This window comes from Prionailurus viverrinus, chromosome C1 (genome assembly GCF_022837055.1).
Source record: "Prionailurus viverrinus isolate Anna chromosome C1, UM_Priviv_1.0, whole genome shotgun sequence".
NCBI classification, from domain to species: domain Eukaryota; kingdom Metazoa; phylum Chordata; class Mammalia; order Carnivora; family Felidae; genus Prionailurus; species Prionailurus viverrinus.
Window position 1 is genome coordinate 64,765,022 of NC_062568.1, and position 26,898 is coordinate 64,791,919.

At 36.7% G+C, this 26,898-nt stretch overlaps 1 pseudogene; it reads right to left on the reverse strand.

The window, feature by feature from the left end:
* Positions 1-2,667: 2,667 nt before the first annotated feature.
* Positions 2,668-3,576, reverse strand: LOC125171626 (4-hydroxybenzoate polyprenyltransferase, mitochondrial-like; annotated as a pseudogene).
* Between the last annotated feature and the right edge of the window lie 23,322 nt (positions 3,577-26,898).

Genomic DNA, 26,898 nt, shown 5'->3' on the forward strand with positions numbered 1-26,898 from the left:
GGACCTTTTTTTCTCTAAGAACTCTCTTAATTAAAGAAAATTCCATTTATCTAAATATCCCTAGGCCTGCTCTTATTTCCCCTAAAGGTCTCTTTGATTTGGTTGTGTTTTTCCATCATGTTTGTTGTGCCCACTGTGTGCTAACTGTCCATATGTATTTGGAAAACATACCTTATAACTAAAAATGCCATATTTCATATTTCAGTTTCTTTAAAACACTATGAGGCACCAGCAAAGTAGCAGAAGACATTCTGTCCTTCTACCTTTTCTTAACAGTTCATCAAAATTTATAGTTACACAATGATCTTCATTTTTAATATAGAGTGAAGTGCATGAGGTTTGGCCTATGAAAAGAAATTCACATAGATATAGTCCAGTTTGGGTCACAATAGTAAATATAGCCTGTACAATGAGAACCAAACAACATACATACCATATTAGTGTTCTTCCCTTTAGATGTCATGGGGATTTCTATTCTGTTCTTTTATGGAAGCGTATGACATAAGCCATTCCAATAATGATTTTGGATGATGCTATCTCCCAGGTCATGGTGTTTTCTTTTAGTAATGATGGAGAATCAGCAGAAAAAAGTGTATCATCCTTACAGGCATCTGACCCAAAACTAAGAAAGAAAATTATTTTTTTGCTGTGTAAGTCTTTTTCAAGATACCAAAACAGTGTTTCATGTTCCTTTATGAATAATTATTTTGTTAACTCCTTTACACTCAGTCATTAGTTTACATTCTTTCCATTTATTTTGACCTAAACTTTTCCTCCTCAAGTGTGCACCCAGGTTTAGCCACTGGGTTGATCCATATTGCTAGAAGAAATATGAACCTTGTTAGTGTCTCCCCCTTCAGCCATTCCCATTCATTTGGTGTAGGATTAGAAAAATACAGATTTATGGACTATCCTGTAAGTAATAAAGCACTTGATATTGTGGAAGTCAGTTTTGGCTTTATACATTTGAAAGCCTATTATTAAATGCATATATATTTAGGATTTTATGTTTTCCTGAAAAATGTATCTTTTACCCCAGTTTTATTGAGATATAATTGACCTACAGTAATGTATAAATTTAAGGCATATGTAGCATAATGACTTGACTTGCATACATTGTGAAATGATTATCACAATGGGTTTACTTAACATTCATCATGTCCTATAGATACAAAACGAGACAAAACATGGGTACCTGGGTGGCTCAGATGGTTAAGTGTCCATCTTTGGCTCACCTCATGATCTAATGGTTTGTGTGTTTACGCCCCACATTGGTTTGTCTGTTGTCAGTGCAGAGCCTGTTTAGGGTCCTGTCTCCCTCTCTCTCTGCCTTTCCTCTTCTCATGCTCTCTCTCTCTTTCTCGCTCTCTCTCTCTCAAAAGAAAAAATTAAAAAGAAAACATTTTCCTTGTGATGAGAACTTTTAGGATCTACTCTCAGCAACTTTCAAATATACCACACAGCACTGTTAACAATTAGTCATCATGTTGTACATTACATCCCCAGGACTTATTTATAACGGGAAGTTTATACCTTTTAAGTGCCTTCATCTAATTCAATTACGAATTGACCCTTTAACATTATGAAGCATTGCTATTCACCGTTTATAATATTCTTTTCTCTGAAATAAACATGATATAAAAATTCCTATAGCCATTCCAACTTTGTTTTGATTTGTGCTTACATGATATGTCACTTTTGTCCTTTTACTTTTAACGTATCTTTGTATTTAAAGTAGATTTGTTATACACAACATAAAGTGAGTCTTACTCTGCTCTACTTTACAACTGGAACACTTATGCCATATGCAATTGAGGTAATTATCAATATACTTGCATTTAAATTTATAATCTTGCTCTTTGTTTTCTGTTTTGTCATGTGTTTTTTTCTTATAGTAGGTAAAATAATTTTTTTCTTATTTAAATTCTATATATAGTATAGAATAGTTTCCTGAATTAGTTTTTGACAGTGAATAAAAGTTGCAATTAAAAACAATAAACCTTAGTTTTCCATAGCCGCTTTTATTTTTTCCTTAAAAAGAAAGCCCATTTTTTCTAGAGAGACATTCATTTACATATGTATTCTAATACACATTTTTTTCCTAACATGCCAAAACATATACAACCCCCATTATTTCAGAGGAGAATTATAATGAACAGAAGAATACATCAGCTTAAATTCTCAAGGTCATATCAAATCCTGAAAACTCCCTGGTTTCTGTGATAGGGAAGGAGTTTTGCTAGTAAATAGTTGGACTAAAATCCAGGTAAAATGCTCTAAATCTTCATCTTCTGATTCTTAATTTTTTTAATATATTGCAACAGACAGTTTAATCAAATCTAAACATGTGCTAGAAAGACCTGAGAGTGTTTTATAATTTGTTTTTACAATTCCTAGGTAGGGGAGCCTGGGTGGCCCAGTGAGTTAAGTGTCTGACTTCGGCTCAGGTCATGATCTCACAGCTTGTGAGTTCAAGCCCTGCATCGGGCTCTGTGCTGACGGCTCGGACCCTGGAGCCTGCTTCAGATTCTGTGTCTCTCTCTCTCTCTCTCTGCCTCTCCCTCGCTCACACTCTGTCTCTTTCTCTCTCTCTCTCTCTCAAAAAAATAAATAAATAAAAATATTAAAAAAATAAAAAAATTCTTAGGTAAACTTCATTTGCCAATTTTACATTCTTCTATTTATATTTTTCTTTGTTTTGTCTGTCTTCTTTTCTTTCTACAAATTCCCAGGGACAGTCCTTAAAAAACTATTAGTCCTATTACTTTGTTGGAGGTAAGTTTATTTCCACCGCCCTCAGGTTTGTGGATGTCTAGAGTGAATCTGATGAGGCTGATTGTCTCCTATGGCCAGAGGGGGGTCATAGCAAGTGATCTGGTACTGGCCAGGCCCCACTAGTCACAGTGCCTCCAGTATCCTGACACTAAAGCCCTTGAGCCACTGCTTGGTGTTTCTACAGAGCCACAGCACCATGGACTTCAGACCAGTTAGAACATCATCTCTTTTGTCCTGATGAGCATAGATAGTATCATATTTTACTGGCCATATAATTTCAGAAAATAAAGATGCAGGTAAACAGTTGGATCACAGGAGCCCTTGAAAGTAGACCATCCAAGTAACGATCCCCAAGGCTAATTCTTGGGGCGGTATGTAATTCTTTTTATGATGTATGTAATTCATTTTATTGGCGAGTAGGAGATAATGAGAAGTAGGGATGCTGCTCCCTGATCTATGCTTTTTATTGTAGTCACTGTCCCCGATGTCGTGAATAGTACAGCCTACTCCATGCATCAGAGAAGTTCCAATGCCAAAGAGCATGTATGAATCTGAAAAACAACCCAGTTCAGAGGCCAAGTCTATGCTCCAGATACATGGCAGATTCGGGAGCAGATTCCAATGGGTTTGTCCAAGAGCATGAAGAGCAGGTAGGGTTGTAGAGGGTGGGGCACCAAATCCATGACCCCCAAAGCCACAGGCTGAGCAGCTGCTGGGCCTGAGGGTCACCAGTCCCCCTGCAGCAGTGGTTGCCAGAGTCAGGGAGCAGCCCGAGGAGGCCAGCAGCCTTGCCTGCCTCATGCCCACAAACTCCACATGAACCTTTGCTGGGGAACCTAGGAGGTATGATCCCTGAGCTATGTGTTCTTTGTTCTTTTTGCTTCATTCCCTGCCTTCTTTGGCTTATTGAGTACTTTTTATGATCTCTTTGTATCACCACTATTATCTTATTAGATACATAATAAGAACTCAAGAAACAGAACTAATAGGATATATGTATTAAAAGATTTATTCTGAGGAATTGGCTTATGTGATGGAGAGGGCTGACTAGTAGGCAATCTGGATGCTCAGACAGGAGTTGATGTAGCCTTGAATCTAAAATCTGTAGTAAGGACCAGCAACTGGAAATTCATGGAGGATTCTTATGTGAAAATCTTGTGGCAGAATTCCTGTTTCTCCAGGAAACCTCAGTTTTTGTCTTAACGCCTTCAACTGATTCGGAACACATTCATCATCACGAGAATCCCTCACGTTGCCATATGTTAGCCATACCCACTTCTCTCCTGCCCCACCCTCTTCTTAACCCCTGTCAACCATAGACCTGTTCTCCATTCCCATAACTGTATTTTCAAGAATGTTATATAAATGGAATCATACAGTATGTACCTTTTGAGATTGTTTTTTCTTTCCACTCACCATCCAGGTTTCATTATGTCAGATAATTCTAACATTTTTGTGATTTTGGTCTGGGTGTCCATTGGTTGTCTTTTTTATATTTATTTATGTTTTATTCAGTGTGGGATCTCCCTGGTTCTCAGTATGAGGAGTGATTTTCAGTTGAAATCTGGACATTTTTATGTTATGTTCTGAGACTTCGGGTATTATTTAAAATTCTGGTTTAGTTAACTTTTTCTGACACTGCTTCATAAGGAAGGAGTGGGGATTCTAGATGGAAATAGAAATTCAAGTTGCCCACTTGGCCTTTGTTAACAACTATGGGAGTGAAGGCTTTGTTACTTTTTGATGAACTTTCAAATCCGAGCTCCCCATGTGGAGTCCACTCACATTGTGGTGGGGATAGGCTCATACCACTGATTAAGAGTCCTGAATCTTCCCTAAGGCTGCCATGACACCAGTGGGGACTAGTTCCTTGTTAACTGCTGGCTGGTGTGGGATCTAGGCTGTATGGGTTTCATTAACTCTGAGGGCAGGGGATTCATTACTAGCTGATGGGAATCAAAATCCTAACTCCTTACTTAACCTTCTTCAACACCACCTCAGGAATAATGACAGCCTCATAAGAATGGAAGTCTAGCTTTGCCACTCAGCCTGTGCTGCTCTGGTTGGGCTGTGGCCATGGTTTTTTCTTTATTTTTTATTGTAGTAGATTGATTATTGTCTAAAAGTTTTTGGTCTTGCTAGATTGACTGTTCCTGGTCTCTCGGACAGAGAAAAGACACTTTTGTGTTTTGTTTTGTTTTGTTTTTTTGTCTGCATTTTCTGGAATTTCTAGGTTATCATCTTATTCAGCTCCAAGTCTGGGATATGAAACAAAAAGGAACTCACCACCATGTTGCCCCTTGGGTCTTGAGATCCTTGCTGGTCTACCTTCTGCTATCTTTCAAAGTCTTAAAGTATTACACATGCACAAATACACACACACACACACACACACACACACACACACACATACACACACATCTATCTATCTATCTATCTATCTATCATCTATCTATCTATCTATCTATCTATCTATCTATCATCTATCAATCACCTATCTATCTATCTATCATCTATCTATATATCTTTCTATCTATCTACCATCTTAGTTTTCTAGGGCTGTCATAATTAAGTACCACACACTGGGCGGCTTAAACAAGAGAAGTTTATTTTCTCATGGTTGGGGAGGCTAGAAGTTTATGATCAAGGTGTCAGAAGGTTTGCTTTCTTTCTCAAGAATTGTAGATTGCTGTCTTATCATTGTGTCCTCACATTGTCTTTCCTCTGTGCATGTTTGTGCATGCATATGTCTGGTGTTTGTGCGCCCAAATTTTCTCTTCTTATAATGGTACCAGTCAGATTAGATTAAGGCATAAATTCACATATATATGATTTTTGTTGTATTTAGAGAAATAGGGAAAAGTACGTGTACTCCATCATCCCAGAAATAGAAGTCCTCCTTGTTATTGGTTTTAATGTTATCACTTTCAAGATCTTATTACATTCTGGCTTCCATTAAATCTAGTGAAATGTCAGCCATGGTTTTTAGTTGTATCTGTCTTTGTAATATACATTGTTTTTTCTTTTGGTTTTCAGCAGTGTAAATATACATGTCTAGATATGGTCTAGTTTGTGTTATACTATTTTGCATTTGCTGACCTCTTTGTAGTTTATATTCTTAACAAATTTTGAAAATTTTCAGCTCTAGTATCCTGAAATACTTTTTCTATCCCATTTTCTCTTCAAGTCCTTTTGGAACTCCCATTACACATCACAGATCACTTGTTTTTTCATCACAGATCATTGAGGCTCTTTTGTTTTCTTGTCATTTTATCTCCATTTTTCACATTAGATCATTTCTATTGAACATTTTCTGCATACATTGATCCTTTCTTTGGCCATCTCCAGTCATCTGTTAATCCGTTTTAGTGAATCTTTTATTTCAGATATTGCACTTCTAAATTCTAAATTCCCATTGGGTTATTTTTATATTTCTCATTCCTCCGCTGAGATCCTCCATATATTCACTAATTTTGACAATAGTTTGCTTTTGATCCTTGAATATGCTTTAATAGCTTAAAGTTCTTTTTTGAAAACTCCACTTCTGGGTTATCTTGGAATCTCTTACTGACTTGTCTTTCTCTTAAATATGGGCGACATTTTTTTTCTCATGTAACTAGTAATTTTTATTGTATACTAGATATTGTAGATAAATACTTACAGAAACTCTAGGTTCTACTATCTTTCTCTGCAGAATGTTGATTTTTGTTTATCGGACTGGTTGGCTGTTAAACTTGAACTATGGAAGCTTGGTTTTATACATTATTAGAAAAGATCTGGGGGCATTTGGGAGGCTCAGTCAGTTAAGTGTCTGACTTCAGATCAGGTCATGATCTTGCAGTCTGTGAGTTCAAGCCCCACATTGGGCTCTGTGGTTGCAGCTTAGAGCCTGGAGCCTGCTTCAGATTCTGTGTCTCCCTCTCTCTCTGCCCCTCTCCCATCCGTGCTCCCATGCTCTGTCTCTCTCTGTCTCTCAACAATAAGTCAACATTAAAAAAAAATTTAGAAAGGAAAGATCCGTTTTGATTTTATCTTTGTTCAAGATAAGTATTGTAGTACTAGTATGTCCTTGATAGTCTTAAGACATGATGGTGTGGTATTTCCCTGAAAAGAACCCAAACTCAAAATTTTATCTTCCTTCTGTAGGAAGAAACTGAGATTTCTGCCCACTGAAGTCACCCTTCCACGTGATGTTTTTCACTATTATCATTAGAATGATCTCCATGCATGCACAGCTTAGGGAAGAGCCAGTAATTTGAGGATAGTCATACATAGATTTGGGGAATACCCCTTCAGTGTCCTCTTTCTTTCCCCTAGGGTTTTTACACTCAATTTTCAGCAACTCTGGTAGCCCTAATTCTGTTCTGAGGCTACAAGCCACTGAGACAACAATTTTTCGCTTGTGTTCTAGTCACCTCTTGCCATGTGGACTGGAATATGCTCTAGAAAAAAAAGTGGAGCTCACTTTAAGATATAATTCCCCTTAATTTTATGTGTCTATTCATTTGCTCTCCCATGCCTTCGAATAGTTATTTTTAAAAATATTTTGTTTGGCATTTTTATTTGTTTTCTGGGAGAGGGTTAAGTTATACCAGTTACTCTACCAAAGCAAACTCTTTAAATTTACATTTGTAAATAAAGGAAAACAATCTATTAAAGAATGGTAAGAAGATAGAATGAAACCTAAATGATAGTAATTTACTGATTTCTTAGGATGATGCATGAAAAATGCCTTCCACTGGGTCTTTGGGTTTCAACAATCTGATTTTGTTTTTATTTGAATAGAGGTTAGGGATATCAAGTAGTTCAAAATAACAATGAAATAAATTGACAAAAACAGGAAAAAAAAATCAAAGAAATAATAACATTTGGCTTTGTAGTCCCATTCTAAAATTTGATCTTTAGACTGAATCTCACACTAAGTTTGCTAAATCTAAGGCTTCATGGAACAATGTCAGTTCTTATAATCTAAGACTTCAAAGAAGAAATAGTAATGAACTTTTAAATTTTTTATCGGATTCTTGAAAAGTAAGATTTTTCCTCTTATGACTAACAGAATTATTTTGTTAATAATAAAATGCCAGGCAGTGATCTTTGTGTGCTGCTTCATTTGGGAAGCATGTGAAAAGAATAGGTTTCTTAAGGTTTGCCTAGAGACTCTTAAATACAGAGAACAAACTGAAGGTTGATGGGGGTGGCGAGATGGGCTAAATGCATGATGGGCTTTAAGGGGGCGCTTTTCCGGATGGGCAGTCAGTGTCATGTGTAAGAGACGAATCACTGGGTTCTACTTCTGAAGCCAAGACTATCCTTGTATCTTGCAATTTTAGGGCAGTTTTCTTTTACTTTCACACTTAATTTCAGGAGTCAAAATTAATTCCTCCTTATAGCTATCCCTATAAAATTTGTTCTAGCAAACAGAAGTAAATGGAAATACAATTATCTTCAAAGAATGAAATAATAATCATCTTAGCCTAAACATTGAATTTCCCAACTATGCCCACATTATGGCCTGCCTTTTCTATTATTTAAACTTGGTCCTTTGTTCTTAAGCTTTCCTTTTCTTACTGTGCTTGCAAATCAATGGAAAGGCTGCCTCTCGAAAGATTAAAAAGTAATTTTCTGGGAAAACACTTTTACATGATTAAGCACTTCTTTTCAAGGTAAACATTAAGCATTATGTGCACAATTATAGTTCTTTAAGCTAAGCTATTATACCCCATCGGGTAAATCTTTATTCATACTTTATTTTTTTCAACCCAACATTGTTTACCAAATAGACCTGAAATATTATGCAATTCAAGTTTGAAATTCATGTTATCTTGAAAAAAATCAATGTTAATTGAATTGGTTATACATGAAATTTTGTTTGCATTTTTTCTCTTTTGTTTGTATATATATTTTTACTTCTAACACTTCTTCCTCCCTCCCTCCCTTCCTTCCTTCCTTTTCCTTCCTTCCTTTTCCTTCCTTCCTTTTTCTTTCTTTCTTTCTTTCTTTCTTTCTTTCTTTCTTTCTTTCTTTCTTTTTTCCTGCCTTCTTTCCTTCCTGCCTTCTTTCTGATTTTTATCTGAAATACATTTAAAATATTAACAGTAACTCAACATGGTACTGGCTAAGAACTCTTTAGCATTGGTCAGTTTGATCAGATATTTGGATTCTATCTCTCTATGTGGATTTCTGTCTGTAAAGATGGGAATGAGTGTTTATTAATATTTACATATAATATGTATACTTATGTGTATTTCTCTTATCTTTTGATCATATGCCTTTCACTTTCCCTTTCTCCCTGGTTTCTGCCCCCTCAATCTATCATTTCAATTTCACGAATACTTATTTTGCTAGTGACCTTTTTTATTTCATCATACTCTGTGAGTAGGTGTTCATCACTTGTGTCCTGTTACAACACAGGTCTTCCTTTCAAATCCAGTATACGTCAGATACGTTTTCCCTGTTTGTCAACCTGATAGAGTATACTGGACTTTCTAGTATTATTTTGTATTAGATTGGTTCAAGAAACAAAGTAAAGGCATGCATTGGATGAGGACACATTGTGTATCTATCCAACTATGTGCTCTTTTGGGGAATTGTTATGTCAGGTTTTCAAGTTTTTAAATATTTATTGTGCTTGTTGAGCTGCTTCTGCTAAAATGTATTAACAATTTGCAATAATTTGTACCCTGTTGAACTCTTACTGAAGTATATTGGATACAGAGGAGTATAGTTAATGTTTTGGCTCTTATCTCCTGCTAGGTATATTAATGACTGTTCTTATTTAAAATTTGTAATGGTTTAACACATATTTTATCAAAGACATCTAACAACAATTGTGCTATTTATTTTTAACAATTCTATTAGTAAAATTAAACAACTGCAAAGTTTGACTGAACATGTCTTGATTATATCACGTATCTCTGTCACCTGTAATCTTTGCTCAGTTTTGAGTTGCATTTATATAATGTGACTGAATATTTTTATTAATATGTTATATTCATTATTATGTTATTAGTAATACTGTATTGAATATATTTATGAGAGTTTTCATGCAAATGCCATATAAATATGGCATTTTTAAAAAATTTTTTTTAAATTTTTTTTTTAACGTTTATTTATTTTTGGGACAGAGAGAGACAGAGCATGAATGGGGGAGGGGCAGAGAGAGAGGGAGACACAGAATCGGAAGCAGGCTCCAGGCTCTGAGCCATCAGCCCAGAGCCTGACGCGGGGCTCGAACTCAAGGACCGTGAGATTGTGACCTGAGCTGAAGTCGGGTGCTTAACCGACTGAGCCACCCAGGCGCCCCATGGCATTTTATTATCTGTAGCTTCCTCAGATTTAGGGAGGGGAAGTATACTCAATTCACAATTATTGAACACCCACAACAGGTACATACCATTTGTTGTAATCTACTTGTCACAATTCTGTCTGCCAGAGGTAGAAACACATTCACCATCTTTTAAACTTATTGCATCCTTTAAACTTATGGAAACATTTAAGAGGCTATGTGTTTCAGGCAATGCCAGGAGCGGTTCAATTAAAAAATTACACTACTAGATGTTTGACATGGTGTACACTCTAGATTACAGTTAGATCTCATATCTTGATTAAAGGCCTAATCTATTGCCTTTGCATTGCTTCTCTACTGTTCTGTGTTGCCTAGGATGTTAATCCCAAGGGGACAAAATAATCAATTAATGGTCAAGGGACCAGGAGTGGCAACCCTTTTGCAGTACATTTTTTAACATTGGTGTAGACCAAAGCACTGCTGATTTACACAGTTTGTTTACTCTTCTAACCATATGAGCCTATGAACCACAACTATGGTTATGCCTTAAAATCAATTATTCTTTCCTACAAGTACCAGTAGTCTCAAGTGAAGTAAAATTTCTTAGTGTATAAGGCCAAAGATGGACAAGTATGTGTGGTAAGAAAGGGTTTTCCATAGTTGAAAGTTATCAAAAGAAAAAGAAGTTCTTAAAAAAATGTTTGGCACATGTGAAAAATGACTATTCGTTAGTATTTCTAAACAATTCTTAAGAAAAAAATGACAAAACTTCTATAAATTCATGTTTTACAAATAGGAAAGAAAGAAGTTAGAGTTTCTGTTAAACAGAGTTGGAAACTAGCATCATCCTTACCAGATCATCAGTCATTCAGCTTCTGTTTGCACTCACACAATGATGAGAAACTCATTATCCCATGAGCATGCCTGTACCCTTAGACAAATTATCATTTTAAAAATATTTCACAAATTTTTTTTTAATTTTTTTTTCAACGTTTATTTATTTATTTGGGACAGAGAGAGACAGAGCATGAACGGGGGAGGGGCAGAGAGAGAGGGAGACACAGAATCGGAAACAGGCTCCAGGCTCTGAGCCATCAGCCCAGAGCCTGACGCGGGGCTCGAACTCACGGACCGCGAGATCGTGACCTGGCTGAAGTCGGACGCTTAACCGACTGCGCCACCCAGGCGCCCCCACAAATTTTTATTTGTGTAAAATTTCCACATATCCATAGACTTATGAGAATTAAAGACTAAGAACAAGCTAAAAATATTATGCCTTAATATAGTTTATTATCTACTTTTGTTGAAAAGTAAAATTCTTCTCTATTTCTAGCTGCATGAAGACACCAATACTAAATAAATCAGAAAGGAAATAAGCAATCTAAGACTGGGACTTCCCTATTTCATTTAGGTTGGGCTTGTTTTAAAGTTAAGGTGAGGTTATATACCCCCTTTATTGTGATCTTTCTTTGGATAAAGAATTCCAAAATTTTCTATCCCTTTACCAAATAAGTATAAATATACTAAATGTTAAGACTCTTGCTAAACAAGTTTTAAGAAATAGCTATAAATGTATTATCAATCTTGAAATCTACCTTGTGGCCTTATTTGTTGGCATGTGTGGACAGATAATTTCACTTAGCTCAGTTATTAAACACTTTTTGCCTACTGTTGTAAGTCTCTTTTACCTTTCTTAACTGATTTAAAGTGACTTTTCAGTGGTGGGTCAAACAGTGTGCTGAAGTGGATTATATTGTTCTCCCTTCTTTGCTCATTGCCTTTCATCCATTATTCTCTAAGTATCTGTTCTTTCTTAGAACATTCCAGAGATATTCTTGTTGGGATTTCTAAAAGGTTCTCCGTAAGTAGCAGTATTCTTTTCTACCCAATTCTGAATAATTTAAGAAGTAAACACAAGAATGATAGCATAAGTCAAAATACGGCCTTTTTATTGATAGTGAGCAGATTACGGTAGGATATTTAGGTTCGTTCATTTGGTAGACTAATATCTCCATCATCCCTGCCCTGTAGGTTGCTGGCAACCCTGAATAATTAGACCAGGCCACCACTCCAAAGAGGCAGCCGCCCTGAAGCAACAGGGGAATGTGTGTTTAGGTAGCAGACAGCTTGCTCCCAAGAGGAAGGAAGGCAGAGGTGAGCCAAGCATGCTTGGTTAATCACCTCAGATTTACCCATCACATAAATCATCTTACCTTCCTAATGACAAAGATAGGTGAACAGTATGTTGAGAAAAAATTCCTCCTCAGGGAAGCCAGGAATGGGAGGTGGGGAGAGTGTTCCCAGTTAACGTACTCAATGAAAAGAAATAGTGTGGGGAAGCTTTCTCTACCGTTCACAGAAGCTTCAGAGCACTGTTTTGTTCCAAAAGGCTACTGTTCCAGAGAGATATCAGATGAGGTTAAAAAATGTTAGTTTACCCTATTTTTTAACCCTATTTTAGCTAGTTTCTTCTCTAGGTTAGAAATTTTTTTTTCTTCTGGGGGCAGTCCCAAGCACCCAGAATTCCTCAGTAAGTGACTGGTATTGCCACTGTGTTCCAATACTTACACTTCTGTAGACACTTACTAATGGTAAATTATTTCCTTCACTATTTCCTACTAAGACTACATTTTAAAAATCTCTAGTTATTTATAATGAGTTATTTTTATCATGACTTTCTTAGAGAATGAGAAGTTCTTAGTTGTTGTAGATAATTAGGCATGATACAGAGAGCCAGCCAAGAGTCTTGAGAATTAGCTGTAGATGTCATCTAAGTCCTTTGCTCAGGGTACTCTCAAGCCAGACCTATCCTAATCTGGCAGCTCTTTTGACCCTTCTATCAGGGTCATAGTACAACGAAATTGTATCTATTCATTCAGCTTTATAAACTATACTGTTTAAATCATTCCCATTTTTTCTACTTATTAAGTTTTTGATCGTTACTAGTATTTTAAAATCTCTCATTGCAGTTGTATTTCTGTCAATGTCACATTGGATTTAAACATCTCAGTATATATCTCTTCATTAGTGCTTATACCATTACTAATGTAAAATGACCTGCTTTGACTGATCTGTTTTACTCAGGGAAGTTGTCTTTTGCTGGTAGGACAGCCCTGCCTTTGCTTTGCATTCTTCGTTTTACCTTTAGCCATCGCACATCCTTTCATTCTTAGATTTCTTTTTCTTTCTTGCCTTCTTTCTCTCTCCCTTTCTTTCAATATATTTTTAAGGTGATATATTTATTTTCAGAGAGAGAGAGAGAGAAAGAGGAAGAGAGCAGGGAAGGGGCAGAAAGTGAGATTGAGAGAGAGAGAGAGAGAGAGAGAGAGAGAGAGAGAGAGAGAATATCCCAAGCAGGCTCCACGCTGTCAGTGCAGATTCCAGACGCTAGGCTTGACTTTAGGAACCGTGAGATCATGACCTGAGCAGAAATCAAGAGTCCATGCTTAACTGACTGAGCCATTCAGGCTCCCCTCCCTCCCTCTCTCCCTCCCTTCCTCCCTTCCTTCCTTCCTTCCTTCTTCTTTCTTTTCTTTCTTTCTGATATTTCTTATGAACTGATTATCTTTGCTTACTTATTTTTAAGCAATCTGAATTCTTATCCCAGTGCACCAGACTTTATATTCCCTGGCTCCTCAGTAACTTTCTGATCTCCTGGGCAGATCTGATTATCTCACTGTCATAGCTACACTGATCTCCTTGCTGCTCTTTGAATACTCTTGACACATCTTCTCTTTAGTATGTACCATTGTCTACCATATTTAATGTTTTACTTAATTTATCATATTGATCATCTGGCTCCTTTGGTAGAATGCATGTTCTATGAGGGAAGACATTTTTGCCTGGTTTGTTAACCACTCTACACAAAGGACCTAGGTTACTTGTGGACTGAATGAATTAAACAAATAGATCTGTATTTTATTTTTATTTTTTTTTAATTTTTTTTTCAATGTTTTTTATTTATTTTTGGGACAGAGAGAGACAGAGCATGAACGGGGGAGGGGCAGAGAGAGAGGGAGACACAGAATCGGAAACAGGCTCCAGGCTCCGAGCCATCAGCCCAGAGCCTGACGCGGGGCTCGAACTCACGGACCGCGAGATCGTGACCTGGTTGAAGTCAGATGCTTAACTGACTGCGCCACCCAGGCGCCCCTAGATCTGTATTTTAAAGATATAATACTTAATTTTGGCATGAATTTCTCTTACTTTGTGCTAATCTAGCTGTTCCTTTCTCTAAATAAGTAGTTTTATCTGCTTATTAACTTCCAGAATTGTTTCAAAGTTAGCCATATGCTTTTTAGCTATATGAATGGTTTCCTCAAAGTTTTTCTGTGAAATTCATAAGCCAACATTATGCTGTGAAGTGTGGAGATTAAAATCAAAGCCTTGCTTTGATACCTCTCAGATGTGTGACTTAGGCAAGTTGTTTAACTTCTCTGTGACAATTTCCTTATCTACAAAGTGAGAGTCCTAATATTTTTTGAGAATTAAATGAGTATATATGTATATATGTGTATGTGTGTGTGTGTGTGTGTACACATTTACAGTCCCTGGCACATCTTAAATACTGTACACTTGAAAACGGTTTTCTTAGTCCATTTGGGCAGATTATACCAAAGGTCACAGACTGGGTGCTTTAAACAACAGGCATTTCTTATAGTTCTGATAACTGCAAATCCAAGAACCACATGCTGGTATATTTGATGTCTGGTGAGGGCCCTCTTACTGTTTTATTCACCTTCTTCTCCATGTGTCCTTTCCCATGGTGGAGATCAGACAGAGGGCAAGCTGTCATGTCTCCTCTTCTAAGGCCACTAATTTCATTCATGGGGGCTTCACCCTTGTGAACTAATTACCTCCCAAAGACTCTACCTCCTAATTCCATCAAAGTAGGGGTTAGGAGTTCAGGAGATGAATTTTAGGGCCCTTAGTCAGTCCATTGCAGCATTGTGATTATCATGAAATTGTAAATATCTGGAACAAATAGTAATATTTTTCTCTTCTGTGTGAAAGATAAGAGAATAATCTTTTGTTCACTGGTATTTTCCCATTCTTTGTTTCTTTAATCCAAAAATATAACACTGTGTTCTCCTTCTTCTTTTCTCTTGCTTTAATAAATATTTGGTTTACAAATACTTAATTTTACATAGTGCTAGCCCACAGGCTAAAAATAATAAAGTAGACATGATCATAACGGTATAGAGTTTAGTGAGAAAAGATACAGTAAAGAGGTGAATACCTAAAAATAAATGAATATATCAAAAAACTTAAGCAAATATTTTAATTATAATAAACCCATGCTGTGATAAGAAATACTAGGAAGGAACCTTGGTTTCCAGTTGTCAAACAAGGGCCTCTAAGGTGATATGACTGAAATTGAGAACTAAACAATGGAAAAGGCTGGGAATATTGGCAATAGGGAGGCAGGAGGACCAGAAGGTTCCAGGCAGAAGCAACTGAATGTCCTCATAAGGTTATTCATGTTTAATCTTCAAAAATCCCAGAAGAATACATATTCTGTTTTTATTAACTTAAAACTTTATTTCATAGTTTCCTTGTAAATTTTTAGGCTAAGTTTTCTTTAGTTATAATTTTTTTTGTTCTATTATTTCTATTGATAGTGTTTAAAATTTCCATTTTGGTAGGATGGATTCTGCAGAATCTAACCTAAGGCTTTCAGTATTTTATTTATTTATTTATTTATTTATTTATTTATTTATTTATTTATTTAGAGGGTGCAGTGAGTGAGAGGCAGAGAGAGAGAGAGAGAGAGAGAGAGAATCCTAGGGGGGCAGAGAGAGAGAGAGAGAGAGAGAGAGAGAGAGAAAGAGAGAGACAAGTGGGACTCACCCCAAGCAGGGCTTGAGCTCACCGTATGTGGGGCTGGAGCTCACCCATTGTGGCCCTCGAACTCAGGAGCTGCAAGATCATGACCTGAGCAGAAGTAAGATCCTTAATAATTGAGCCACCCAGGCGCCCTCCCAGTATTTTATTTTTAAAAATTTCCTTTCATTTTACGTTTTGAGAGAATTTCTGGAGATAGACTTTTTTAGTCATTTGATTTTCTGCAGCATTCGCTGTTCTCATTATTTTTTAAATATGGTAGGTATGCTTTAAATTCTCTTAAAATTCCTCATAAACTCAAATAGCCCCCATTTTTATACTTTTATGCTTCTTCTTTATAACCCAAATAGGCAAAATCTTTTTTGAATCTTATTGGGAATAAAAAATCTTTTGTTTCTAACGTGTTTTCTTTTTCTGTTTGTTTAACTCTTTTAATAAGAATAAACTTCTGTGTCTTTCAAAAAGTCACCTTCTTTTGAACTTAATAATCTTTTAAAGGCTTGATAGGATTTTTGTTTTGTGTTGTTTTCTGTCAGTAAGAGCTTCTGATTTTTCAGTATTGACTGGTCATCAAATAGAATTAGGCAAAAGTCAGCGAGGGCTCCTGCCAATATGTAAAGACATTTCTTCCAGTTTCTGTTTACAGTTATACAAGAGGTGAGCTAAAATGGTCGTTTGAGTATAGATAATTTCCAAAAAAGAATCCTTTAATGATAATATCAAGTGGGAAAAGAAAAAAATATGCCATAAAGAATCTATTTAGTTTTATATACTGTATAGTTTTTGTGTGAAACATACAATGAATATGAATTAATTAGTCAGTGAATTCTAACTTTAAAATTGTTTTGACTTTTGCTATTTTATTATTTTATTTTTCTTTTCTGAACAGCGCTTAAGGGAAAAAAAGGCAGCTAAAGAAATTCTGAAATATTCATAATAGGCAAAATCATGGAGACAGAAAATGGATCAGTGGTTTCCATGTGATGGGGGAGAGGGAATTGGGGAGTGACTAACTGCTAATAGGTACGCAATTTCCTTTTGGGGTGATGAAAATGTTTTGGGACTTGATAGTGGTGATGGCCTCACAGCATTTGAATGTACCAAATGTCACAAAATTATTGTATACTTTATTTTTTTTTAAGTTTTAAAAAATGTTTATTTATTTTGAGAGAGAGAGAGAGAGAGAGAGAGAGAGAGAGAGAGAGAGAGAGAAAGGAGGGGCAGAGACTAAGGAGAGAAAGAATTCCAAGCAAGTTCTGTATTGTCAGTGCAGGGCTCAGTGCAAGGCTTGAACTCACCAACCATGAGATCATGACCTGAGCTGAAATCAAGAGTGGATGCTCAACCGACTGAACCACCCAGGTGCCCCTCAAAATTGTACAATTCAAATGGTTATATATATATATATATATATATATACACATAACCATATATATATATATATATATATATATATATATTTTTTTTTTTTTTAAGTAGGCTTCACATCCTACATGGAGCCCAACGTGGGGCTTGAACTCAGGACCCTGAGATCAAGACCTGAGCTGAGATCAAGACCTAAGCTGAGATCAAGTGCTGGATGCTTAACTGACTGAGTCACCCAGGTGCCCCTAAAATGGTTAGTTTTTATGCTATGTGTGTTTTATTACAATTTTTAAAAAGGGATCTCCCTACAAAAAAAGGAAAGTGATTGCTTTCTTTTGAGTAACAGTCTTGATTATCCTATACAATAGGATGTTTCTTTTCCTGATGGACAAGAATAAGAGGAAGGTGAAATAAGAGGATAAATCCTGGCCCAGGATAAGGCAGCTATGGCCAGCACATTATTCTCAGTTGAGTAAGGCACCTTATGGTATCAAGCTATCCACCTCCACAACACATGATACAAAATTATGGAACAGAAACACAATTTCTACAAGGAAGACACCTACTTGAAAAAGCAGACTAAGAAAGGCAGTGGTCTTTTTTCCATAGCATGTATTTTCTGCTAAATAGAATCAGTGAAGACTCCCTGCCTGCTAATACAATAGGCTTATGTGTTGGTCAATCTAGAAGATCGTTCTGCTCTCAAGGAAGAGGCTCCTTCTCAATTGTCCTGCATGACCACAACAGAGAGGGACTCTTTCTCCATCCATACTGCCTTAGCGTTCCACTTCCTATTGGTGTTAAGTTGGTGGCCTTAGGATTGAACATTCACAGGTTCTTAAGTGCCTTTGTATCAATGCAGTCCTCTCAAAAACTTAACAGTCTTCTATAGTGCTTATTTGTGGGGCTAATAAGTGAAGCCAAGATCTTGACTTCACTGAACTCCCATGTTCTTTCCATATCTAACCCCTGGTTTAATGGCTACTGTTTGGAGTCCAGGAAATAATAACGACTAATCAGATTTTCTTCTTAACCAACTTGATTCATTCTGTTGGTGGAGAATACCTAATGAAAGATTTTTAGAATAGGCTAGGGTTTCCCTCACAACAATGATACATTTTGCAAAATTGTTTTCTGATTCTCTGAAGGTATTAACTTCAGCTCAAGGCAAAAGAAACTGGTCTTATACACCCTGAAAAGCACAAGGGATTCAGTCTACTTAGAAAGCCTGTTACAGATAGAAATCTTTATTCTCAAGGCTGCATTTTTTCCCTTTCTTCTTTCAGCTTGACATTCCTTAGGTTAATTTCTCTTTGTTGTATAGCCCCTTGCAGAAAGCCACAGGATGAAACCAACACACAAATATTTAAAATTTTTCATGTTATTATTTTTTTACAAATTCTGTATCTCTCTAGTAGGAGACTTGTTATGCTAGAAATAAAGCAAAAGTGGCATATTGAAGGATGTGGAGATAGACAGTAATTGTTGACTTTTTAAAAAAATGTTTCTTTACTTTTTGAGAGAGAGAGAGAGAGAGAGAGAGAGAGAGAGAGAGAGATGGAGAGAGCACGAGTGGGGGAGCCGCTGAGAGAGAGGATTCAAAGCAGGCTCTGCACTAACAGCAGAGAGGGCTCGAACCCATGAACTGTGAGATCATGACCTGAGTCAAAGTTAGACGCTCAACTGACTGAGCTACCCAGGCACCTCAAAATTGCTATTTAAAACAGCAAAGTCTGCTAGATTCAGGATTTAATACATGTTTATTGAATTATATTCCATGGGTTCATGCTTCTGGACAGCTCTTAATATTATTTTGTTTTCTTATTTTAGAAATCTTTATCTGTTTTTTTTTCCCTCTGATTCTAAATACATCTGTATTATTATGATCAGGCTGCCATTCAAAATACCACAGAGTGGCTTTAAAAGAACCCCAGAAATCTACCTTTTCACATTTTCACAGTTCTGGAAACTAGATGTCCATGATCAAAGCACCAGCAGGGTTGGTTCCTGCTGAGATCTGTCCTCTCACTTTCAGATGGCTGCCTTCTTGCTGTGTCCTCATGTGGCTTTTTCCTTTTTGTATGAATGGGGGTGGGGGGTGAGCTCTCTGGTGTCTCTTCCTTTCTCTTCTTCTAAGGACACAAGCCCTGTTTGATTAGGGCCAACCTTATAACCTCATTGAACCCAAACTACCTCCTTAAAGGCCATCAAATACAGCCACATTGGGGATTATGCCTTCAACATATAAATTTTGGAGGGACACAGTTACATCCATAAAAATGCCATTTTTATGCAAAATTTAGTAATAACTACATTTCTCTTGGAATATCTGTGGTTCTCACTCTAAAAGATTTATTACCACTTATATGTCAGAGGCATTGCTCACTACTATTGATTGGATAGGAAATCATTCATGTTGAAACAGGGAAATGTATTAGATTAAGAAAAATTAATATAGAATGCATTTAGCATGAAGGCTAGAAAGGTATAATCATGTGATCATTGTGCTTGCAAATGTATGTTCAGTTGTTAGAACTGGTATATACCAGATTGATAGACTGAGTAAAAAAGGTCTTAAGAGGGGCGCCTGGGTGGCGCAGTCGGTTAAGCGTCCGACTTCAGCCAGGTCATGATCTCGCGGTCCGTGAGTTCGAGCCCCACGTCGGGCTCTGGGCTGATGGCTCAGAGCCTGGAGCCTGTTTCCGATTCTTGTCTCCCTCTCTCTCTGCCCCTCCCCTGTTCATGCTCTGTCTCTCTCTGTCCCAAAAATAAATAAACGTTGAAAAAAAAAATTAAAAAAAAAAAAAAAAAAAAAAGGTCTTAAGAATATAGAAAGACACAAGAGAGAGTAGGAAGAAAGCATGAGAACTCTGGATTCTTGTAACCATGAAAATGAAGCATTCTGGGGAATATTGTTAAGTCTGACAAGTGTTGTAAAGATTTCAATTAAGAATGAATCGGGTTGTCTTTATTCCAGATTTCTTCAGTTAGTGGACCCCTTTGCAAGGTGAGGCATTTGTTATGAGTGCCCACTGCCTTCTACACACTGAGGAGACAGCTGTGAGTTAGACAAGTGAGGTAGATGCAGGTGATGCCACATCTCATGTCACCTCGACCTCTGGAAGGAGAAGACAGTTCCTATGCAGGCTGGCAGCTTTTCCATTCATGTAGTTTAATGCTGGGTTTTCTCCAGAACTCAGGAAATTGTTCATCCCACACAATTGGCAGCTCAGCAGAATTGAGAATGAAGCATTATCAGGACAAGTCCCCTCAGTGGGAAAATTGTGAGGTACAGTCATTTGTGCTCTCATGCTTGTTTTGAAAATGTGAAGTTATTCCAACACAATTGATATGTTAAGGAATGCTTTGAGCAGAACCCGAATTTTGTGTTTTCTAATACATGATTTCTTGCATGAGAAACATATTAAACATATTAAACATATTAAATTAGGGATTAGAAAACTCTTAATTGCCTATTTTTGTAAATAAGGTTTTATTGGAGCACTACAGACAAAGTTTTTTTAACCTTTTATGACTGTGGTAGGGTCTGTGTGACCCTCAATACTGAAAATATTTACTATCTGATCATTTAAGTAAAAGTGTGATAATTCCTGATCTAGGTGAATGCAGCATGCAGTTGACCAAAGCTACTTAAAAATACTAAATAAATAAATACATACATACATATTAAAAATACATATATACATACATACATACATATTAAAAGGCACATAGGCACACAACTGAAATATCTCCCTGTGACCTCAGAGCATCAGGTATGTTGTGAGTCACAGCCAGCCACAACTTGCGTTACAAGTTTCCATCAGATTTCACATAATTCTTCTTCCGCCACTTTGCAATAACTCACAAACTGTGAACCTTCCAGCAGGCCCTTCCGTCAACAAACGTTAGCTCTCTTCACAGCAAGGTGCCATATTCATTGTAGGCTTGATGTGTTTCCTAACCATTTAATATGGCTGACACTGTGCTACCATTTTTAAGGATCCTATCATTTTCTTTATGTGTGACTGATGAAGGTTTTCAGTATTGTGCTCCTGACATCATTTTTATTCCCATGAGCCCTGTAGTTTTATTGCATGTTTTTGTGTAACACAGTAATTTTTTTAGGAACCATGTACCACAATTATATAAGAACTGAGGCACTTCCTATACTCTGTTCTTCAGAAGGTCTCCAGAAAAATGAACCTCAGTTGGCCAATCCAGAGACCTGCTCATTAATAGATGGCATAATTGGCTTCTCTGATTTCCCTTTCTCACTTCTCCCAGACCTTTTTTGGTGCTTCCTTGGATCACTTTTCACATAAACTACTTGCTCTGAACTCCTGATCTCAGTTTTCAGGTTTTTTTCTTTTCTTTTTTGTGGTGTGTGTGTGGGGGGAATTAAGACAACAGATTCCTACCCTCATGGAGCGTACATCCTAATGTGGGAAACAAATTATAATCAAGTAAATAAAAAAATACACAACAAATAAGCAATATAATACAGGTTGTGATAAGTTTTATGTAGGAAATAACCAGGGTGATGAGAGAAAGAAAAATTGGAGGAGGTCACTTTAGAGAGAATTCAGGGAAGGCTCTTCTGAGAAGATGATACTTGAATTGAAGCATAAAGAATACAAATGAGCCAACTGGGGTAAAAATTATAATGATGTCATAATGGAAACGTTAGAGCAAAACACTAAATGGAAAAGGACCAGATGGTTCATAGTGATGTTATATCAATACTTGAAGATATATTGGGTACTACAATGCATGTCATTCTTCTACTGGGATGGGTATAGCCAGTATAAATGCATTATGTCTTAATAAAGCATGTTATACTCATTGTATGGAAGGGACCACAGCCTGAAAGACTGAAGTCCATATTTAGCATTTGGGAGTCAGGATAGATGGGTAAAAACTTCAGCACCTTACTGCTTCAATTGTTCTCCCTGCCTTTTACTGTTATAAAAGTAAGGTTTTCAGGAAAAGACAAGAACCAACAAGTAGGATAAAAAGTTAACAAATATGGCAAATAACACAAAATATGTGGTACAAATAAAGCATCTAAAGTAAGAATCCTCCAAGTCCCCAGTAGCAGGCTCTCAAAGAATGGTGGTGGTGATGGTTTTGACATTGATGTTGGCAGCTATAATAGAGAGTGTGTTAATCATGGTACTGATTATCAACCTTCAATGCAGAGAAAGTGAAATAGTCACAACCATTAGGCTTCCTGCCAATTTGGAAGAGACACACAATTTGAACATTCTTTTTTGTTGTTGTTTGTTTTTTAATGTTTGTTTATTTTTGAAGGAAAGAGACACAGAACGTTAGCGGGGGAGGGGCAGAGAGAGAGGGAGAGTCAGGATCTGAAACAGGCTCCAGGCTCTGAGCTGTCAGCACAGAGCCTCACATGGGGCTAGAACTCACGAACCGCAAGATCGTGACCTGAGCCAAAGTCTGTTGCCTAACCGCCTGAGCCACCCAGGTGCCCCTGAACATTCTTTCTAGGATTGGCTCCTAAAACTTAAGGTATCCTATCAAAAAGAAAAGAAAAGAGGAAGAAAGGATTGATCAAGAGAAATGGCATTGCTGGGTGTTCTACATGTCATGACTCTTTGTCACACTAGTGTGACATTAGTCCTCTTTGTAATAACCACATGTGAATGATAGTTACAAGTCTACCCAATTCTTTAAAAAAATTTTTTTTTTAACATTTATTTATTTTTGAGACAGAGAGAGAGCATGAACAGGGGAGGGTCAGAGAAAGAGGGAGACACAGAATCTGAAACAGGCTCCAGGCTCTGAGCTGTCAGCACAGGGCCCAGCGCGGGGCTTGAACCCACGGACCGCGAGATCATGACCTGAGCCAAAGTCAGATGCTTAACCGACTGAGCCACCCAGGTGCCCGTACCCAATTCTTATAAACAAGGAAGCTGAGTCTTGGAGAGGTTCTATAATTTGCCCAAGTTTACAGAACTCATTCAAACTAAAATGTATCTAGCTCCATGCTAACAGAGAGAAAATAAACTTAGTTACTAATATAGGCTGAATGGGTATCTATAATTTTAAAGAAAAGAACAAACACAGGAAAAATAAATGCCAGTTTTGAGTTGAAAGACTTCATTTAGAAAAGGTTGGACAGGAGAGAAGACAAGAAATGGGGCAGCTGGACATGAGGTCTCCTCACTCATATTGTACTGTCTTCAGCAGTGGATTCATTCTTGTGGATCATTGACTCTACTAAGATACACAGTGTTGATTTTACTGTCAATAATTAAACAATTTGTGCTGATTTTGAAAAATTTTATGAACACAGTGGGGAAGCCAAACTGATTTAAATTTTTTTGCTAATTGCTAATTACCCTCAGTATAATGGCTGGTGTTTTTATTTGTGTAATTAGGAAGAGGGCCAGAATATTATTTGTAAGAAATCCTGCTCTAAAATTTGAGATGTGAGAACCATGTCAGCTGACCAACTTTCATAAAGAACCATAAAGCAGATGGTTCAAAATTTTTTTAAGTTTTAAAATAGTATTAAAATTCAATGTCTTGGGGCTGCTAGGTAGCTCAGGTCAGTTAAGCATCTGACTCTTGATCTCAGCTCAGGTCATGATTTCCTGGTTTATGAGATTGAGCCCTGTGTCAGGCTCTGCAGACAGCATAGAGCCTGTTTGGGATTCTCTCTCTCTCTCTCTCTCTCTCTCTCTCTCTCTCCCCTTCTCTCTCTCTCTCTCTGTCTCTGTCTCTCTCTCTCATTCTGCCCCTCCCCTGCTCATGGTCTCTCTCTAAAAATGAATAAATAAACTTAAAAAAATTTTTTTTTATTTTTTTTCAACGTTTTTTATTTATTTTTGGGACAGAGAGAGACAGAGCATGAACGGGGGAGGGGCAGAGAGAGAGGGAGACACAGAATCGGAAACAGGCTCCAGGCTCCGAGCCATCAGCCCAGAGCCTGACACGGGGCTCGAACTCATGGACCACGAGATCGTGACCTGGCTGAAGTCGGACGCTTAACCGACTGCGCCACACAGGCGCCCCAAACTTAAAAATTTTTAAAAAAGATTCAGTGTCTTTAGATTTTCTTACCTTGTTTGGGAGAATACACTGATATATGTTTATATATATGTTTCTTTCATTTTTTGTTTTGCATATTTAGGAATGGGGTTGCTAATGGGCTAATGGGGATTACTTAAATGAAAGAGTATGGAACTAAAGGAAAACCCATCAATGGCAGTTGACTCTCTCAGGCCCCATTCTCCACCTTTATTTCTGCCTTTCAATTTTTCATACATTTATTTTTATGAATTTCAACTGCATAAATTTAAAATTTTCTTATTTCTATCTCAGTTCTTTAAAAAAGTCTGTTCTTATTTAAAAAATTTTTTTTGAGTATAGTTGACACACAATGTTACCTTAATTTCAGGTGTACAAGATGATTCAGCACCACTGTGTGTTAGGCCATGCTCAGCACAAGGGTAGCTACCATCTGTCACCATACAACACTATTACAACATCATTGATTATATTTCCTATGCTGTGCTCACTATTTCCATGACTTATTAATTTCATAAGTAGGAATATATATCTCCTACTCCCCTTCACCCATTTTGCCCATCCTTCTACCCACTTACCTCTGGCAACCATCAGTTTGTTCTCTATATTTGTAGGTCTGATTCTGCTTATTATTTGTTAGTTTATTTATTTGTTTTGTTTTTTAGGTTCCACATATTATTGAAATCATATGGTATTTTTCTTTCTCAGTCGGACTTATTTCCTTTAGCATTATACCTTCTAGGTCCTTCCATCTTGTTTCAAAGGGCAAGAGCCCATTCTTTTTTGATGGCTGAGTAATATTCCATTGTGCTATGTCACATTTTCTTTATCTGTTCACCTATGGATAGGTCCTTTGGTTGCTTTTATATCTTGGCTATTGTAAATAATGCTGCAATAAACATAAAGGGGAATGAATATATCTTTTCAAATTATTGTTTTCATTTTCTTTGGGAGTTTCTTTAGGAACCTCCATACAATTTTCCATAGTGACATTTCTGCCAACAGTGCACAAGGGTTCCTTTTTCTCCACATCCTTGCCAGCACTTGTTATTTTTTGTCTTTTTGATTCTAGCCATTTTGACAAGTGTAAGATAATATCTCATTGTGGTTTTCATTTGAATTTCCCTGATGATTAGTGATGTTGAGCATCTTTTCATGTGTCTATTGGCCATCTGTTTGTCTTCTTTGGAAAAAGAAATGAGAGGCATCCATATTGATAATGAAGAAGTTAAACTGTCACTTTTTGCAAATGACATGATATTATACATAAAAACCCTAAAGACTCTACCAAGAAACTACTAGAAATAATAAATGAATTCAGTAAAGTTTTAGGATACAAAATGAATACCTAGAAAACCAGCAGTGTTTCTGCACACTAATAACAAAGTAGCAGAAAGAGAAATTAAGGAAACAATTCCATTTACAATTGCACCAAAAGGAATAAAATACCTAGGATTAAACTTAACCAAGGAGGTGAAAGACCTGTACTATGATAACTGTAAAACACTGATGTAAGAATTTAAAGACAACACAAACAAATGGGAAGATATTCCATGCTCATGGATTGGAAGAATTGTTAAAATTTTCACACTTCCCAAAGCAATGTACAGATTGAGTGCAATCTCTATCAAAATACCAATAGTATTTTTCATAGAACTGGAACAAATAATGCTAAAATTTGTATGGGACCACAAAAGACCCCAAATAGCCAAAGAAGTCTTGAGAAAGAACAAAACTGGTGGTATCATAATTCCAGATTTCAAGATATAGTACAAAGCTATGTAATAAAAACAATATGGTACTCACACAAAAATAGACACATAGATTAATGGAACAGAATAGAAATCCCAGAAATAAATCTATGCTTATATGCTCGATTACTCTATAACAAAGAAGGCAAGAATATACAATGGGGAAAAGATACTCTCTTCAATAAATGGTGCTGGGATAACTGGGCAACTATATGCAAAAGAATGAGACTAGACCACTTTCTAGACACCCAAAAATAACTCAAAATGGATTAAACATCTAAATGAAACATGAAACTGTAAAAATCCTAGAAGAGAACACAGGCAATGATTTCTCTGACATTGGCCATAGCAATTTCTTTCTAGGCAAGTCTTCTAAAACAAGAGAAATAAAAGCAAAAATGAACTATTGGGGTGCATCAGTATAAAAAGCTATTGTACAGTGAAGGAAACCATCAATAAAGCAAAATGTCAACTTACTGAGTGGGAGAAGATATTTGCAAATGATATATCTAATAAGTGGTTAATCCAAAACACATAAATAACTTATATAACTTAACACCAAAACAGAACAAAACAAAAAATCCAAAACCAAACAAAACACCAGAAACAAGAATTGAATCCAATTAAACACGAGCAGAGTACCTGAAGAGACATTTTCCCAAAGAAATCTTGTTTATAAGGTGCTATGTTCCTTTACTACACTTTTAATTTGTATACTTTATATATTTTAATTTAGTCTTAATATTAATAAATTCTCTGTGACAATAAGGATTTGCTGTATATAAATGCTGTTTGAATTTTTTTTTAGGTTCTACTTGAAAG